The sequence below is a fragment of the Anomalospiza imberbis genome, chromosome 24 (assembly GCF_031753505.1).
Source record: "Anomalospiza imberbis isolate Cuckoo-Finch-1a 21T00152 chromosome 24, ASM3175350v1, whole genome shotgun sequence".
Taxonomy (NCBI): Eukaryota; Metazoa; Chordata; class Aves; order Passeriformes; family Viduidae; genus Anomalospiza; species Anomalospiza imberbis.
The window spans coordinates 4,322,471-4,341,520 of record NC_089704.1 but is presented as its reverse complement, the minus strand read 5'-3'; the positions used below and the strand labels follow the sequence as shown (position 1 = coordinate 4,341,520).

At 45.9% G+C, this 19,050-nt stretch overlaps 1 long non-coding RNA gene across 1 annotated transcript in view; it reads right to left on the bottom strand.

The window, feature by feature from the left end:
* The window catches only part of LOC137462025 (uncharacterized), a 35,956-nt gene extending 18,223 nt beyond the window's left edge, over nt 1-17,733 (bottom strand). The window contains exons 1-2 of the long non-coding RNA XR_010993558.1: nt 17,598-17,733; nt 13,952-14,001 (exon numbers count right to left, since the gene is read on the bottom strand). This is a non-coding gene — a long non-coding RNA (uncharacterized lncRNA). The remainder of the gene's footprint in view (nt 1-13,951; nt 14,002-17,597) is intronic.
* Nucleotides 17,734-19,050: the final 1,317 nt, after the last annotated feature.

The window sequence follows — 19,050 nt, the reverse complement described above, 5'->3', positions numbered from 1 at the left end:
AGTTGGGCAGCACTGGGATGGGCAGGAATGGGGCAGTCAGTGCTCCCCACTGAGCTGGCGGCACTGGGATGGGCAGGAATGGATGGGGCAGTTGCTGCTCCCCACTCCTGACCCAGAGGAATCAGGATGGAGGCAATGGCAACACAATCTCCACAGGCCCTTTAGGGTTTTGCTGTTTTGGTGCAACTGGCAAGACTCAAAATTAGTCCTAATCATAGAGGTTTGGCCTGTTTCACCCCTCAGTAAAGACCATGACTTACAAAGGAAACTGATATTTGTAGCAACTTCCACACAGAAGCTGCCACCTTTCCATCTCCTCCTCCTGCTCCCTGGCAGCTTCACCATCCCATAACAGCAATTACTTATGGGAAAGGTGGCAGCTTCTCAACTCCCCGTGCAGCCAAGCTCACCAGGCTTCAGCCCTGGGATGGAATCTCTCCCTGCCCAGCTGGAACAGGGAGCAGGCGAGGGAGCCAGGAATCAACCTCTCACTTCAAATTTGGCCACGACGCTTCAATTAACACTCCATCCTCAGGACAAGTCCCACTTCCCAAGCACCAGGGCCTCCACCACTTCCCTTCTGAGGCTGTTTCGCAGTCCAACGGGCTTCACACCTCATTTTCCTCAGAGCCAGCCCACAGTTTTAATTGCTCAGCCTCACCGTTACTCAATCCCGGCGAACAATCCGTGCCTTGTGTGTGCAGAGCGGCCACCACGCCGGTCCCCTCAGCAGGGACAGGACTCAGGGCTGCTGGGGCTGCAAACCTGAGCTGCTGTGCCCACCCCAGCCAGCGCCACTCAGTACCTGGGTACTTATGGACCGCTCCTCTGGGCTAGTGCCACTCACACTCAGGGCTGGGCTCCACCTGCAGCCCCTCAGTAATTCATCCCACAGTTTCTGGGTCTGCTTCAGACTTTTCTCTGCTGCTTCAAAAGCTGCCTGTGTTTCTGCAAGAGCATGTGAAGAACAAGGTAACAGAAACACCCTCTCTGCCCATTTTTTGCCAATATTCACCTGAGCAATTAAACATTCTAAGCTTGCTGGCTCTTGCCAGCATTTTGCAGAGGTGCTATAGAAGGAAGATGTCCAAAAATCTTCCACATTTAACCGCTCTGCATTCTGGATACACCAGGAATTACCTTGCAGGAGTTAAAACACCAGTTGCCTCCCTAAACTACCACTTCCACCCCTGCTGTGCCAGTTTTAAAAGAGTGCAAGGGCCACATTTTTAGACAGTATAATTTGGCCCAGATCCCCCAGCTCTATTATTTTCACTGGCACTGGGGTAAGTTACACCAGATGAGGATATTGTTCGGATAAGATTTTCCTTTAAAACAAACACACAAACAAAACCATGCTCAGACAAGACCAGGGATTTTGAAGCTGCATTCCTGCCTCCAGAAACTTCCAACAACTCGCAGTAGTCTCTGCTTCACCAAGCCACAAATTTGTAACGCTTTAATCTTTCCATGTAAGTCAGTTCCTCTCCTCCCTTAATTGTTTTTGTTGCTCTTCTCTGAATTCCATCCAATTTACCACACAGTGCAGACTCCATTACATCCGAAAGGCCAGAAGGATGGTGTACAGAAGCTCATTTTCCAATTCCATGACCTCAGTTCTTGGGAGGATTTCAGAGCCCAGACACCAGGCTATAAATGAAGAATGTGCGCCCGTATAGCTGGGTAATTTAAATGCATTTTCTGTGAATAAATCTACTCGGTACTTTCTTGATCTGTACAATCTTCTGCCATAGGGGCCTAACATAAAAATACTTCAAAGGCTCCAACAAATTCCCTCAAGATGTGATCTTCAGCATTTCAAAAGCTGAAAGACATAGACAAGGTTTAAAGTGATCATGATATATTTTCAAGGTAACACTCTTCAGCAACTCCTGTTCACCCATTTCTTGAAAGTGAAATTCTATCACCTCTCTCTATATAGATCTTTTTCACTTATTGACTCACTTATGAGCAAGGCAAAGATGAAGTGAATTTGACTTTTGGTTAGGGTTTATTAGACCTCATTATCTTTAAATGAAGCTCAGCAATGCTTCCTTCCTTCACATACCTACTAGACAGGGCCAAGTGGAAATCCTGCAGCCACAGACCCCTCACCACTTCCCTCTTGGAGCACTAGGAAAGTTTAAATTTGGATTCAAGTTTCAGCCTCCATCTCCTTCCCCATTTCAAGCTGAAACACGACCCTGTGTAGTTACACTCCAGTGAAAGATTATTTTTATGTCACACCTCAGTCCCATCTCTGATATTAATTATACACTTTGAGCCTGAGTCAAAAGAGATTTTAAAACTGGTGCTCTGGGCTGAAACCAGGATTCCTCGTGCTTGCCTTCCAAGCAGTTCCATAACAACCTCCCCGAGACTGCAGCATATTTAATGAGACTGCAGATGATCAATTGCAGCCCGCCTTGCACGGTTAACTCAATCAACAAACTACTAATGACTCCAGCATGTTACAGCTTTTTTGGCTAATGAGAACCGCATTGACCAGATTTTCCCCCTTCTCCCAGGATCAAACGCCAATATGGAACGAGTTCTGCTACAACTGTAACTTTAGCCTGCAAGCAAAACGCTGCCCGGCCAGGGGACAAAGCCTGAGTGTCATTAGGGAGCAAAAAGAGCCCCCAGAGCCGTGGGCCAGCCCTTCCCAAGGATGTGTCTGGCTGCTGAAACCAAACTCCTGAGAAACGCAGAGCTCCCACCTTGGTGCATTTGGAGGCAGAAAAGCCTTTTGTTCCTGCACCATCCCACTCCTCCTCCTCCTCCTCCTCCCTGCTTTCTGCTGCAGGGTAATTTGTAGCAGGTGAGAAGTAAATACCTTCTGCTTCCTCTCTCTTTCACTTTTGTTGCTGCAATTTACCTCCGTTTTTTCCTTGCCTCGTCCTCCAAACAGAAGTGAATTGACCTTGTGAAAGAATTCAGGGATATATAGAGATCACAGAGTTTAAAAATGGGAGTCTTACAACTCTTCATCACCAACAGGGACCATTTTCCACATGGGAATCCAACAGCTGATCATGGTCCAAGTGAGGAGTATTTATTGCAGAGCCTGAGGTGGGAAGCAGTTCCTGGGTGTTTTCCTGCCTGTTACCAACCACTGTCAAACAAAGATTTGCTCCCATGGAAGGAATTCCAGTGACTCCAGTCACCTTTTGACCAACACTTTGTTTCATTACCAAAATATCATTTCTGATGTACAAAGTGGCCCTTTTCTGAAGATTTTCCATTCTGTACCCTGGAGAAAACACAGTGCTCCAGTCTGACCAATTTCTCTCCATCAGGAGCAGACCTTGCTGTCATTTTTGGCTACACCATCATTTTGCTGGGTGACCTCCTTTCCCCAGTCCTCCACTCCCCTCTGTCAGACAGGGATAACTCAGAAGGTTTGGTCCTCTAGGAAATAAAACTGCTACAGCAAAACCCAAACCAGGCATTATTTTGCTTCTGATCACACTCTGCCATCCTTGACTGCCACAAAGCCAAGCAAAAATTGGAGAGAAGGAGCAATTAGGGCTGGAGAATCAACTGGAAAGCATCAATCCAGATTTTTTTTTTTTTTTTCAGCCTAAGCTCATTTGCTGGGATGACTCTGAACAGAAGTCATGGAGGATGCACAGAGTGCATCACTGGGGACTGCTCCTTCTTCTTTCAGAGCTGCTCCTGCACAGTTCCCTCCACTTTTAAAGGTTAAAATATTAAATATCAGCCAAGTGATGGTGGGAGCCCATGCTTGACTTCATTCCTTCCTTCACCATGTAATCGGGCCAAGAATTCAGACACCGAACAACCTCCCTGGGCTGGGAACTCCTCTCCTGGGGCTGCTCTGCTCCTCTCTGCTGTGGGAAACGTCCCCTTCCTGCCAGGCTCTGCTCTGCCCACAGCTACACAAGCTTTCTCCTGCCTTATCCTTGGGATTCAGCCTTCCCAGCTTCACCTGCAGCTCCTCATACACCTTCCTCCTCCCTCTGACTTCAGCTTTCATCCTACAATGCCAAAACCCTTTCCCCCCCCTTTTCCTACCCCAATTTCCATATCTTCTGTACCAACATCCTCTCCAAAGGTCCACAGATCTCTCTGTTGTGGTGACCTGTCCTAATAAAGGATTTTTATTAATTTTTAATTCTGAAGGGCCAAATTTTTAACAGTTCACCACCCTCATCTTACACAAATTCAGTCTTTCAAGAAGAATTCCAGTGACTTGTGAGCTGGAGCTCCACATCCACAAGAAATCCTCCACAGCATGCTGAGAGCCCTGCACAAACACTGATCATGTTTATCTCCTCCAAACCTTAAAATTTTACACAGAAAAATTCAGACTTAAGGCAAAAGGGGTGAGATTTAATCCCATGCTTGTCCACTTGAAGAAGACAATAAAAGAGAATCATTAAGATTGGAAAAGCCTGTGGAGTCCAACGGATGCCTTATGAAGGCTGATCTAGAGCAGAGCTGGGCAGAGCTGAAGAATAAAGCAGGGATTTATTCAAAGGATCTCCTCCATGGATCCACCTTGGGCAGCACCAGAGCCCAGCCAGGGCTGCACCCAAGATGAACCAAAATGGTCCCAAAATGCACGAGCGCTCCCGGGGGCTCTCACTGTGATCAGCTCTGCTCCATTGGCACATTGGAGTTCATTGTCCCATTCCAGCTTTAGCCCATGCAGTCCCATCCTGCTTGTTTTCCTCTCTCCAGCCCACGTTGTTTGTGCTTTTGGGGCTGAGATTTGGATCATTTGTCCTTGGTGCCCAGCTGGAGCAGGAATTGTTTTGTCTCCCTGCTCTGTGCAGAGAGCTCACCATCCCCTCATGTGAACCCCAGACCCACACACTGAAGCAGCACAGAATGTGAAAAATAGAAAAGCTCAAACCTGAAGCATCACAATCATTAATCCAGGTAGGAGCCATTCCCTCCCAGCCGGGTTTAGGAGATGTCAAAGTCACTTTACTCTCCTGGGCCTTGAAATATGGGTCTGGCAACTCCTATGGAAAGTAAACTCAAGTTACAGTAAAAATAACTTTACCAATGCTCCGGGTTCTCATTTGTAAATGGACTAGGGCTTTAGAACAGCCAGGTTTTGGTGCTACTTCCTCAGATTGCTTTTAGGTTCATTAAGCTCCAACTTCAGGAAGAAAATGGTAGTGTTTTATTTATGGGTATGGGGGAAGAAGGATGAAATGAGCAATAAATCTCTCAACAGTGGTGTTCCTCCAGCTCTCTGCGAGCCAGAGCAAGGAGCTCCCAGATTCCAGCTCGGGATTAACACCTGATGGCCAGGGAAAAATAATCCCCCTGCTCCGTGCCTCAGTTTCCCTGACCAGAATAAGGTGCTGCCAACTGTGAGGCTGAACTCTGGGACATTTAAATAGGAACACTTCTGAAGCAAATATGAGAAAATGAATGGATTTTCTGCCTGCTTTTTGCCTCTTTTTATTGCCTTCAAGGAGCACAGAGGAATGACCAGGAGGTTTTCTGGACAGATCAATGAAAGTAACACCCAACAAATGACCTTTCCTCAGTGTCTCATAAGTACCTGTCAACTTCAGGAGTGCCACCACCTTTGAATGGAGAGATTTAAAGCCAGACTATTCATTAGAGAGCAAACTATTATTCCAGAGGTTTAAATGAATTGGCCAGTGGCCAGCATTCCTCACTGCCTGGGGACTACTGGGAAAAGGGAAAGTGGTTGCTGTTGGGTTTGCAAAAAAGCAAAAAAGAATAGGATTTAAAGAGCAACAAGAACCAGGCTGTGATGGTCTGACACTCTCAGAAGGTGGCACGAGGGGTAAGAAGATTTAAGCACCATCAAGGAGCAACGAAAACAAGTCTGTAAATAGCAGAGATGGCTCCTGTTTTATGGCATCACTAAATCAACCAGCTAAGCTGACCGAGGAATGGCATCAAAAGGTGAAGAGGTTTGGAGAGCACCTCAAAAACCCAGTTTTTGCTGTAGTAGATACCACTCACTCGCCACGTGCAGTTCTGAATTAAAAGCTAAAACCAGTTATTCTCTGGTATAACTCAGTTTTGCATTGAATCTCAAAGCAAGAGTTACAAACCTCACCCTAAATTTGCTTACCCTGCTGAGGAACCCCAAGTTGGTTCTGGGTTACTCTATTCTGCAAATGCACCAGAATATTGCCATTTATTCTCCATGAAGGCGGCAATTAAAATTATGCGTTTTTGTTTTCCATCCAAAACAGCCCTACAGCAGCACCACAAGATTTTCATCTGGGTTGAAGTTGGCTCCATTGCTTGCTGACAGCCCTGGGAGAAATATTTTACCACAAATTCAGCCTGCAGCTTCTGTCTCACTGCTGCTGGTGAGGATGGTCACCTTCATCAGGCCGTGGAATCTTCCAAGGACACCTTCCATTATCCTCCAAGCCCTGTCCAACCTGGCCTTGGATATTTGGGGTATCCAGAACTTCTCTGGGCATCCTGTGCCAGGGCTTCACCACCCTCACAGAGCAGAATTTCTTCCCGAATATCCAGTCTCAGCCTATTCTCTGCCACTTTGAAGCCGTTCCCCCTTGTCCTGTCACCACCTGCCCTTGCAGATAACGTGAGTCTAACACACAAAAATCACACACAAAATCCTCAGGCACTTGGATGACTCTTCCACACCTCCCAAAAAGTTGGTTTTTTTAAAATAAATTAACCTCTTTTTTGCAAGGTTTGAAAGATGAAGAAGCTGCCATTACTTCATCACAACATCCCTGCAGCCCCACCACAGCACAAATCTCCCAAAATACATCCAAGATGGTTTTGCTACTCCACATTTCATTTTAATTAGAACACCAACACAGAGAGTTCCTTACCTTTCCATGCCCCATTCCCTTGCCAGTGAGATGTTCCTGCTGCAGGGATTTTGCAGCTCACAAAGCAGGAATGCTCTGCTCCTCATGTCCTGCAGGTGTGAGTGCCTCAAGTCCTGCCCTCCACATTCCCCGTGGTTGCTTCACCTGATTTTGGGCTCTGTTACCTCAGCACAGGTGTGTCACCTGTTCAGCTGGCTGGGGAATCTTCCCCTTTTTGGTTTTCCAAGAGGTTTCTACTCCATCCCACCACTCCTATTTACCTTGAATCTGTTTAACAACCCACTCCTCTCCAGCCCCTTGGAGGAAACTCGTGGTGAGCGGTGGTTCCCCCAAAGGAAGGCTGCACTTGACATAACACACAGCCAAACAGCCTCACCATGTGCAAAAATAAGATTATACCACACAAAGCTGGCCTCCAAGTGCCCAGCTTTGCCACAGATAAGGCTCAGCATGCAAATCAAGCACTTTTTCTTCAAAAAATAAAAACCCTCCCCAGCTGCTGAAGGTGCAAAAGGCAGAGTTTTAGGACAGTCTTTATGGTGCAATTTGTTTCCATCAATTTAGCTGAGTGAGTGGATCCAGAATCTCTCACAGTAAAACAGGTCATGGTGGGAATGGGAGCAGATATTTCCATTCTTCAAAGGCAGAAAAACAATTTTTCATCTTTTCTGACTGGATACAGTTAAAGAAGATTACAAGTGGTATGATTGCTTTTGGCAGCCTAGTGTTTGACCTATCATTCTGTAAAAATGTAACTAACCCTCCATATATTGACTGTCAGGAATTTCCCCCCATGAGCTTTTTGTTCTCCTCCATCTACTTGATATGGAAAATTCACCGTATAGATCTGCATTTAAAGCTTCCTTGGCCTATTTCATCAACAGACAGAACAGATGATAGTGAATAGAACATAAGCACAGCTCAGAACTCTGTCTGCTCACAGGACCCTGGGTTGGAAAGGACCTTAAAGTTCCTCTCATGCCTTGGGCAGGGACATCTTTCACTAGGCCAGGTTGTCCAAGCCCTGTCCAACATGGCCTTGGACACTTAGACTAGCTCAAATTCAGCATTATAGTTCAGCTTAGCAGCTCCAGGTGCAGACTGTGCTTTAGGAACTCCCTAAAACCCAGTTTGCCAAGAGTTTGGAGGAAAAAAAAAAACACATTTATAAACAGTTATTGCCTCTCACCCTTGCCAGTGACCAGGCACAGGTGTGACAACACAGGTGTTGCTGCCATCACACCCTGAGCATCTCAGCTCCACCCGGTCCCTGCTTTCTCCATCACCTGGGGAAAATCCCTCCAAACCTCCTCCACAGGCTTCTCCTCACATGCAGAGCACCCCCAGCTCATGCCCACACAGGGATTTCCTTGGGATTTTTGTTGATGACCACGATCTTGGCCCACGCTGGAAAATCCAGAGGAATGCAGCCCCGTGCAGCTCCCTCCTGGCTGCTTTAAGTTTAACTTTTCCTGTTTACCTTTTAATTTAATGTATTCTTTTGATCTCTCTTCCTCTCCTTTCTCTTGTCTCCCCGAGTTTGCTGACACAGGAGAAGCATGACAAGCTCAGACAGGCCTAACCTACTTTTTCCCTTTTCTCTGGTACATGTGAATGCTCCCACTCTCCTTCCCAGCATATGAAAGCACATTCCAGGGATCATTATAATGATATTTCCAGTCCCCTGTGAAGTAATTCCCCCACTGACAGGTGAGGAAACTGAGACACACACAGCTTTTCAATTACTTGCCCCCCAAAATCACAGCAGCACAAGTGGAAATAAAACCCACCAGGCTCCTGCTTTTCTTGGTCCCAATCTCTATAAATTTACCATTCCTCGACCCATCACAGTTTTGGGAAATGCCTCCACTCCTAAGCAGAGAAACAGCAAAATTTCAGGTGTCCATCACAGGGCTTTGCACATTTCTGGGGTTTAATTGCAGCTGAGGAACTCTGATCCCCCTGTCCTGGGAGCCTGCAGGCTGAGCTGGCACCTGAGAGCTGCAGAGGGACTGGGGACAAGGGATGAGGAACAGGACACAGGGAATGGCTCCCACTGCCAGAGGGCAGGGATGGGCGGGATTTTGGGCAGGAATTGTTCCCTGGCAGGGTGGGCAGGCCCTGGGATGGAATTCCCAGAGCAGCTGGGGCTGCCCCTGGATCCCTGGAAGTGCCCAAGGCCAGGCTGGAGCAGCCTGGGACAGTGGAAGGTCCCTGCCCATGGCACTGGATGAGATTTAAGGTCCCTCCCAACCCATCCTGTCATTCCATGGACTTTGTTTCATCCTGACCATGGATATCCCTCAGCCAAGCTGCTTTCCCTCCTTGCATGGGATAATCAGTGCTAAGCCATGAGCTCCACTTGACAGAAATCAGATTCCCAGTTATGACACCAACTGAAATTCCATCACTCCCTCCAGGGCACAGAAAAACCCCAGCATTTACAAATCTGAACTCTCAAAAGCAAGAACACCTTTAAAATTAGCCTAAAATTACCTGAATTCAGATACTGACACCTTTGGGGTTCATATTCTCAAAGATGTTCTCTGCAACACCTTTTTTTTTTCTTGTGAAAGCTGAAATTAGCACATTATCTTGGAGTCTGAAAGGCAAGAAAAGCCAAGTACTGCAAGGAGAGAATGATAAAATCAAAAGTGGACTTTGAGCACCTGCACCAGAGCACTCAAGATAACCAAACTATATTAATTTTTGAGGTGAGCTAGTTGAGAAGTGCTGAAAACCCTGTTTAGACTTCACAATCAGAGTGGCTTGAATTTGGTTTCACTGAATTTAGTTTGGAACCAAGTCAAGTTTACACAAAATCACTTCAAGAGAGACCACAAAGGGGCTCAGTGCACTCCAATGCACTTCATCAGTGCATCACCACTTTAATAAAAATTAACTTCTGCCCACCCCAGTGCACGCAATCCCACACCTAGAGGTGCAATAATGCTCCTTTTCCAGCTCAGTTTTGCTTCTGCTCTAATGTTTAATTATCTCCAACACAGCAACAGCCACACCACTCCAGAAAGAAATCAATTCTCCCTTTGCTCCCAGCTCTAAATGCATGTATCCATAATCAGCCTCACAGAACACACATTTGGGACTGCACATCTGTGGAGCACATGAGAGGCCACCTCAGCTATTAAATTATTTTGCAACCATCCCTCTCAGACCCAGCTTGGGGTATTTTTTTCCCTTTGCTTTGCTACCAAAAAAAAAAAAAAATAGAGTGATGTTTTTAGTTTATAAGATATTCATTAATAAAATCTCAGCTGCTTTAATGGGATGCTTTTCAGTCCTAAAAATCCCCCTCTACACCTTAGACATCTTATCTAGAGGGTTTTGGTGTGCTGGTGCTCTCTGCTCCTGCCATCAGCCCTGGGATTGGTTTCTCCCCTCACTGACTCCTGAGCACTCCAACACCTTTCTAGGACACCCAGGAAAGGAGGAAAAAAACCCCAAAACCTCCAGAACAGCAAGGAAACATGAACTGGATTCAGTGCTGACAGCTCTGAGGCTCTAAAGGAGGAGAATTCCCACGGCACAGCAGCTCCTTGGAGGGCACTTGCACTCCACTGAGGGTGTTGAGCGTTTTATTTATTCTGTTTTTCCTTTCTTTAATTTCCAAAGCTGCCCAGTGCATGCAGGGAGAAAATATCAATTAAATAAAGGCCAGGATGATGTGGAGATGAAACTGAGTCTCAGTAGGAACCAAAGTGGCCAGAGCAGAAATTTTCACCCTGTCCCACACCACCCTCTGCAGCAAGAGCTGAAACCTCTGGCAAAACCTGGATTTCAGGGAGGGAATCCCACAAACCACCAAGCTGCAAACATCAGTTCATGACTGAAGCACAAAAGCGTTTTGGTAGAGGTGGCACGAGGGAGGGAGAAACCCTGAGAACCTCAGGTTCCCTCCAGCTTATGAACTGCTCATTGCTTTCCACTTCAACTAAAAAATTTCCTCAAGGAAAAATCAGGGAAATAGCATCTGGGGCAACTTTTCTCCAGTGGAATGCTCCCAAAAACCCCCATGGGAGTCTGAGTGTTTCAGAGAGGGGTTGAACCCCCAGCCCTGGGCTGGTGCCATGTATCAGTTAAGGATTAATATTTCTCCCTCTTTCTTTCAGGTTTTCCTTGGAAGTCCAAGAAATCATTCAGAGGAGCACCCAGGGTATTTTCTGTGCTGGAGCTGCCTCTCATTCCCTCCCTCCCTCCCTCTGTTTTAGGAGAGTGGCAATGCTCTGAAAAGGCCGGATCTTGGCTGACTTTATTGCTGTTGGGGGCCAAGTAAAAAGGGTGAGACCCATAAACACAAAGATGCCAAGATACTGGGAGGCTGCAGCTGGAATGCCCAGCCCTGGCTGCTTTGTTCCCAGGGAATAATCAATATATTGGCAGAGATCATATCTGTGTACATATGAGGACAGCAAAGGTGCAAAAAGATACCACTTAATTTCTTATTATATCCCTGTGTCCCTTCCATAAATCCTAAACCTTCCTTTTATTCACGTTTCTACTCTGAATTGACACCTCCTGTTCTGCTTTTTCCCCTCTACAGGTGCTACCAAAATATTTCTGCACAAAATCTTTGGGGTAAGAAAACCAAGCATTTATGGCTGTGGCACACAGACCCACTCGGACCCAAATCCCACAGAAAATAACCAGATTTAACTGCAAACTTTGGATCCAGGCCAGGGTGGTTGAATTTTCACCAAATTCAATGCTTTGTGAATTCAGTGCTTTCTGAATTCACCCAGGCTAATTCAGTGCTTTCTGTGGCAGCAGCTCCCAGAAAATCACCTGGAAATTAAATAAACCCAGCTCTAGGGTGCTCTACATTCCTCTGAATCCTGACCTTCCCCGCTGGCCCCACTGCCCTGCCCCACAGCAGAAACCCCAGGGCAGCTGCTCCTGGCTCAGCCCTTCTGAAGGATGAGCCCTGAATTCCCAGGGAAGGCAGTAAATTGGAATGCTGCAAACTCACGTTTTGATAAAGCCCCTCCCGTGCTGCAGAACCCTGACCTGAGCAGTCTGAACTGCAGGGATTCACCCCAAACCATCACTCTCATCACATCCAGGATCCACTGATCTGATCCAAACCTCAGGGCAGGTGGGACGAGGGAGGCTGGAAATCCCTGCAGCCCTCCCAGTGCTTCCTGCACCCCAAGCACACGCTGCCAGCCCGACCAAGCTTTCCAGCAGAGCTCTCCTCCAGCCAGGGCAGCACAGGATGCTCAGCTTTCCTCCAAGGAAACTCAAGAGCAACATGTTTTTCCCTGGAGAAATCCAGTTATTGATGAGCTGCGTGGGGCAGGAGGCGCAGGCTGCAGGGCACAGGCAGGGCATGAGAGAAAACCCCACTGTGAGAGAGGCCAGCAGCTTCAGCTCAGGACTTGCAGAGTTTAAACCTCATTTAAATTTATATTTAAGTCTATAAAAGCTGAACAGGAAAGTAAATGTGATGCAACAAAAAAAAAATAAAATTAAATTAAATTAAAAAAATAATCCATCACCCTGCCCACCAAAATAAGTTTCCAGCACAAAACCAAAACATTTGTGCATCCACACACAAATTTCCAGTGCTCAGCTCCAAAAACACTCCCAGGCCGTCAAGGTGAGGCTTTTTCATTCAGGTTCACAAACTAAGATGTCATTGTAAGTGGTTTAGAAGCCCAGCAAATTTTAATATCCATGCCAGCGTGTGTGACCAAAGGGATTACCCACAATGGCTCACCTGATTAGTTATACAAATGCCTTCTTTTTTTTTCTTTTTTTTTTTTTTTTGTGCTGTTGTTGTTTTTCTTTTTCTCTTTCCCCCTTTTTAATCCAAGACCGTGCAGAATGCCAGGCAGGAGAATGGGCTGTGTGCTGGAATGTCTGAGGGCTACGGGCTCGGGATTTATATTCCATGCTGAATTCATTGTTCTCCCTCCTACCCCTGCTGCCCTCTAAAACACGCTGCAGCCATGACAGAAATAAATTAGCCTGAGGTACAGGTCACACCTTCAAGGGCAGGCAGAACTCTGGGTAAAATCAATAGAGAAGATGGGAGTCTCTAACAGCTGAAGCAGAAAGAATGACACATTGAGGGCTTTACACATCCCCAGACAAAGGCACTTTGGAGAAACCCCGGTCCCTGCTGCCTCGGGAACACAAAGCTCATTTTTTCAACCACCTGAACCCCGAGAGCAAGTCAGAAAAGCTCCATTTCTATGGAGAATTTGCATCTCGATGCAGAAAGTTCCATTTCTTTGCACCTCTGCCCAGGGAAGGGGGTTCAGATGCTGAACTCTGGCCCAGGTTGCAACTCTAAAAACTTTTTTGCGGAGAGCAGAATCTGCACTGAATTCAGAATAAATTTTGCTGCACTCCCCAACCTCAAACAAACAAAAAAAAAAACTCCCCTGAACTTTGGTGCACTCCAAATCGAGGCACAAACAGACACTGAAATATGTTTGACATTCATTACTTTAATTTGTGATTTGAAAGCAATGGATAATACATTCAAAACCATTGAGAGCCTCAAACTCAGATCCGAATTTCTGCATGCCAGCTCCTCTGAAATCAGGAGATAGAAGATTTATAGGGATTTGGATATGGGAAGATTGATGCAGGAGTCAAGTGGGTTTTGCTAATGTCCCTATGGTGAGTTAAGTATTAACTCTCAGAGTGAGGCTCACAACCTGTTCAGACACTTCACAGATCCCACGGGGTTCCCACCTGCCTTTCCAGGTTTCTAAAAGCTTTAAAGGCTGATTTAAGCTCCCACAATACTTCTAAAAATAGGAGTTAAACTTCTCAGTCCCGCAGGAGTTTCTGAAATTGCTGCCCAGGAGGTTTCTCAACAGACAGAGCTAAAAGCTTTTCTCCTCTCCTGTCCCTCCTGGACTTCTCCAGAGACAACTTTGGCCCAAATGCAGCTGGATCTAAATCCAAATGAACCCTGATTTTCTGCAAAGCCAGCAGGAAAATGCCAAATAAATAACTTTCCCCTGACCTTCTTGTTTGTTTGCTTTTTTAAAAACCCCACAAAACATTAACACGTGTCTTGTGCTTTGATCTTGTTTTAGACTCACACTTCCACCTATGGCAAAAGAAATTGTATTTGTACTTACATTTGTGGAGCCTGTGTGGCAAATGGAATTGCTTTCATTTCCACTGCTACCTGCAAAAATAAAGGGAGGAATTCACCATTTACACCAGGAATTGTTTTTTGCTCACAGTCACTGTCCCATGTGTCAAACGATGCAGCAACACCTGCAACACCTCTCCACCTTTTAGGGGAAATCGGGGTAAATTCAACACCTTGAGGGAAAAGGTTTTATTATGAACTTGTAAAGAGGTTTCCAGCTCCTCCATGGCTCATTCCCTGCAGCAACTTCCATGTGTTCATCGTGGGAACAGGAAGGTGGGGAAAAAAGCACATTCTGGATGTTCCCAGGGGTGTTTCAGGGCACGTGATCCTGGGCAAACATCAGGCAGAGGAGTCTCCAGTGACCTGCCCTGATGTTCCTTGGTTCTTCTCAAGGACAAGAGGGTGATGATAATGCACATTTCTGCCTGAGATACCTCAAACACTGCCTGAGGCACCATTTGCAGTTTTCCCCTTACACTTCTGCTCTAGACATGCAAAAATACAGTTTTTAATGCCTCCTCCGAAGAGATTCCACGTCCTCATCTAGTGCAGCTTCCTCGAAAATCAATCATCCCTTGTTTTCCACCTCCCTGAGCTCTCCCATGTGGAGAGTCCTGTTCTTGGGAGAACATCCCAACAACCACAGGGTCCTTTGCCTGCACAGATCACATTTAGGAATGTGATCCTTCCTAAAACCCGTTTAGGATTTAGGAATGACCCATCAGAAATACCCCCATGTGGGGTTGCCTCTCCTTCCCAAGGGATTTAGCCAGGGTGGGTCTTGACATCCCGATCCTCAAAACGCTCTGAGGAATCCCCATCTTCAAAAAAAAAAAAAAAAGGATGTGTGAGCACTGGGAGGTGCCTGAAGTGCTCCAGAATTCCAAGAGCACCAAATTCCTGCTCTGCTCATCCCAAGGCAGGAGCAGCCCCTCAGCTCAAAGGGATGGGACCCAGCCCATTCCTCTCCTTCTGCTTCCTCCATCCAAATTTCACCTCTCCCTCTTGATTGTGGCTGGATTCAGATGGAGACATCTCCATTTCAAAGAGTAAAACCATACATGGAACTTTGGAGGGACGCATTAAGGTTTTTTCCCTATTTAAATAGTTCAAAAACCCCAGGATTCAGCACAAAAATGCAAGACAGAAAATGAGGTTAAGCACATTTGCAATGGTTTGCTCCACTCTGGAGGTAAATGAAACCTTAGAAAGACCTGGGCCTTTCCAGGAACTGTGGAATTCCCCTCCCTTGGTTTAGAAATTAAGAAAGATTTAAATGCAACCAACAAACAGGAGCAGACTTGCCCTGGGAATACCTGGGGAGGTGGAGGAAGAAATATATCTCTATTTAAGGATGAAAACAAAGAAGGACAGGAGACTAAATGGATTCTTGGCCAAAACCTGGCTGATCCTCATTTAATGGATCTGAGTATTCCACATCACAGGTGAAAGTCTTGGCTCCGTGGGCCAAAAGCTGCTTTCCACTTCCAACTTTTGCAAACCAACAAACTACAAAGTTTCAACCCTGGGGAGGGAAAGTAAATAATCACAAAATATTTCCTGTCCTGAATTGTAATTTTCCACATGAACTGGGTTGGTACTAGGTTGGATTTGTAGAATTTGGATACCTGCAAAGGAACAATGGGGAACCTGAATATTCCACATCACAGGTGAAAGTCTGGCCTCTGTGGACCAAGAGATTTTCCCACTTCCAACCTTTGCAAACCGACAAATTGCAAAATTTCATCGCTGGGGAGGGAAATTAAATAATCACAAAATATTTCCTGTCCTGAATTGTAATTTTCCACATGAAGTGGGTTTGTACAAAGCTGGATTAGTGCACGTTGGATACCTGCAAAGGAACAATGGGGGAGGCCACGTTGTCTGTGCCTGGACGAGGACAATGCTTTGCCTTCCCATGGCCTCTGGATCTGGGATCAATCTCAGGCACCAAAAGTCCATGTTCAAAACTCAGACGAGGATGTGCAGCTTTGCAGGCTGGCTTTATTCATCTCTCAAAGCACAAGGCATTTTTTTTCTCCCATAAATATGCAAAGTGCCTCGCAAAAGGCCCTCCCCATTTCCCAGGAAATGGAGGGCTGGAATGTACAGGGGGAGAGAGTCCCGTGGCCACACCGTGTCCATCTGCAGCACCACCATCCCCACCAGGCCCCCAAATCAAAAGGCAAAGACATTTCCCCAGCCTTCCCTCATCAAAAACTCCCTTGGATCTCAGGGGGTGGACGCGGGGAAAGATCAGAGAGCTCCAGCTTTGGGTATTTGCAGATTCCTTCTGCCTGGCCTGGCTGCTCCCCATCCCTCCCCAGGCTCCAGGCAGGTAATCCCAGTGGGAATCCCCCAGGAGATCCAGCAAAACCCACTCCTCCTCTCCCCCTCTGCACAGAGAGGGTTGTGCAGAGGTTTTTTAGCAAAATTTGTGGAGTTTACAAAGATATTTTCCACCCCTAATGCTCCAGCTAGGAGTTATTCATCATACCTGCTATCCTTTTTTTTCCTACCGAGATCCTCTGCATGGGATAACTCCCAGTTTAGAACAACCAAATAATAAATATTCAGCTTTTAAACACAAGGATTTCACGTTTGCATATGTTTAAGTCATTTCTTCTGTTTCTAAAACAAAGATCCAAGTTTGTACCCACTCCTCAAACACACAAACTTAAATCCCAATTTCTGATAAACCACATAACTATTCCCAAGTATATCCGAGGACAAAATTTAACACCAGGAGCTGCCAAATGTTTCTGACCCACTTCAAACAATCATTAACTACAGGCAGTTTCTAATTATTTAAGTTCATTTCACTTCTTATTCAGTGGTCATTTTGTTTCTTGGCCATTTGGCCTATGTTCAGAAAAATCTCCATTAGGCAGCACAAAGTCTCAGAAAAGAAGAAAAATTCTCTTTTCCCATTCTAAACTTGGGAATATTTTGAATCCTTGAGAGACAGAAGTTCTAAATATACTCTTAAAAGCAAACACTAGAGAGCACTTAAAAATTGAAAAGCTTAAAAATTCAGCCACCGAGTAAAATTTAGTTATCAAGAAAATTGCTTTGTCTCACCTCTCTTCCAACAGTTTTGCAATTCCTTTTCCAGAAAGAACTGGAAAATGTATTAAAAGGCAAAAAACATCGATGCTGGGACTGGGAACAATCACATGGACAAGCCACAAGATTTGCTTGATAACACAGAGTTTATTATTCAAGAACGAGTCTCATTTTCAGCTCTAAGGCAGAGGGCGGGGAGAGAAAGGGGGGAACAGGCTTTTAAAGCACACACTGGAAGCCCAGGATTGCATTTAGAGGAAAAAGAAGAAAGAGAAGAAAAAGTAAAGAAAACAAATCTTTGTTATATCAGCAAGTCGACTTTGCAAAAGTTAAGCTCAGCTCCCAGCAAATTTGGGCAGTTTTCACTTAAACCAAGTTTACCTTCAGCAGAGAGAATGAACGAGCAGAGAACTGCTGAACTTTTCTTTTTTTATTCCTTTTTTCCCCCAAAAAGTTCAGCTCTGCTCCAGATGGGAAGGGATAGAGGAGAGCAGAAACAGGGGGAGTTCAAAAGTCACAAAAGCTGCTCGCAAAGTTCCTTTGCGCCCCCTCGTACTGACCTAAGCAGTCTTCGTTTCACAGGTATCAAAGTTTTGTCTCCTTCTCCAAGGCGAGATTCCCACTCGCAGGAAAGCATCAAAAGAACATTGTTTGCACTCCTCCAAGGAGGAGGGAAGGGAAAAAAGCAGCCCAGGCAGGTAGTGTTTCTTCCTGAAAAGTAAATCCGGCGTTCTGGAACGAGTTCAAACCTCGGGCTTGACAGGCAGGGGAGCGAAGCTTTTTGCACTGAGCATGCTTCGTCCTGCACTGCCTGCACACTTAATGAACATTACTTCCTTCCCAGTGGTTACTCCTAGCAGAAATCCACACCCCCTCTTTTGAGAAGTGAGGAATGCAGCTGAAACCAAAGTCCAGAAAACATGCCCGGCACCCAGACAAGGCCCCACGGATCAATAAACTCAGGTTGTGACCCGCAGGTCAGTTTGTCAAACAGGACATCAGGGTGAGTTTTTTCTACACTTGGTGGAGTTTGCTTTATGCCTCAGCTAATGCTGCTCGCTCCCCAGAGAAAATAAAACTGTGCTGGCTTTTAGAGAATGATTAAATGCTCCAATAACAGATGGGAATTCTCTTTCGAATCTTGTCTTTCCAAACCCGCTTGAAAGTGAGGAAAGAAGTTGTGCTGTTTTTTTCCAGACTAAACTCGGTTCTTGGACTCCTGAACAAAAGCTGTTTGAATTTGTCGAAGGGAAGGAGTATCTAGTGACTGGAAAAAAAAAAAAAAAAAAAGCTCCTTTTATTTAGTTAGGGTCTAATCCTGTTCCGTTTGCAATCACATGGAGTTTTGTCATTACCTCCAGTGGGAATAGAGCTGGGGTTTTAGATTACAAATGCTTGCAGGCAAGAGCTGTGTCTACTCTAGTGACCTGCACAGGCCAGACTGGTTTTGGCACTTCAATTTGCAATTTACACCACTGCTGTGCCTGAACCCTGCGCAGCAGCAATCCCCCCCTTCCCCAAATTCACAGGGAATTGCTGAAGAGAAGCAATTCTGCGAAATTGCATGGGTTGTTTTTAAAGCTCTTCATTGTATTTCCAGGTCTCTTTTCCTGGAGGTTCCACTTTGCTCTCACATCTCAATCCTCCCCCAAAAGAGGAGGAGAAATGTTTTGTCCTGGAGTTTCTGCTGGCCCTGACTGCCCCGTCACAGCCTCCAGGAAAAAGCCAAGTGCAAGAATTAAAATGAAATTATGCAGGCCATAATATTGTCAGGGTAAGGCGCACTAATCCCAATCACAACTGCATGGGACATTACACTCTGGGGCCTCTACATTTTAAAATAAGTTAAAACTCATCATGACCCCAGTGTCTGAGCAAAGCCAGGCTCCACAGGGCTGCAGGTCCTGATGTGAGCAGGACAAACCATGACAGAAATTACATTTCTGGAGTCCAAATGGCCCAGACCTTGAGAACACAGACCCAATTTAGCCTGCAGATTCTGACAGTGCACAG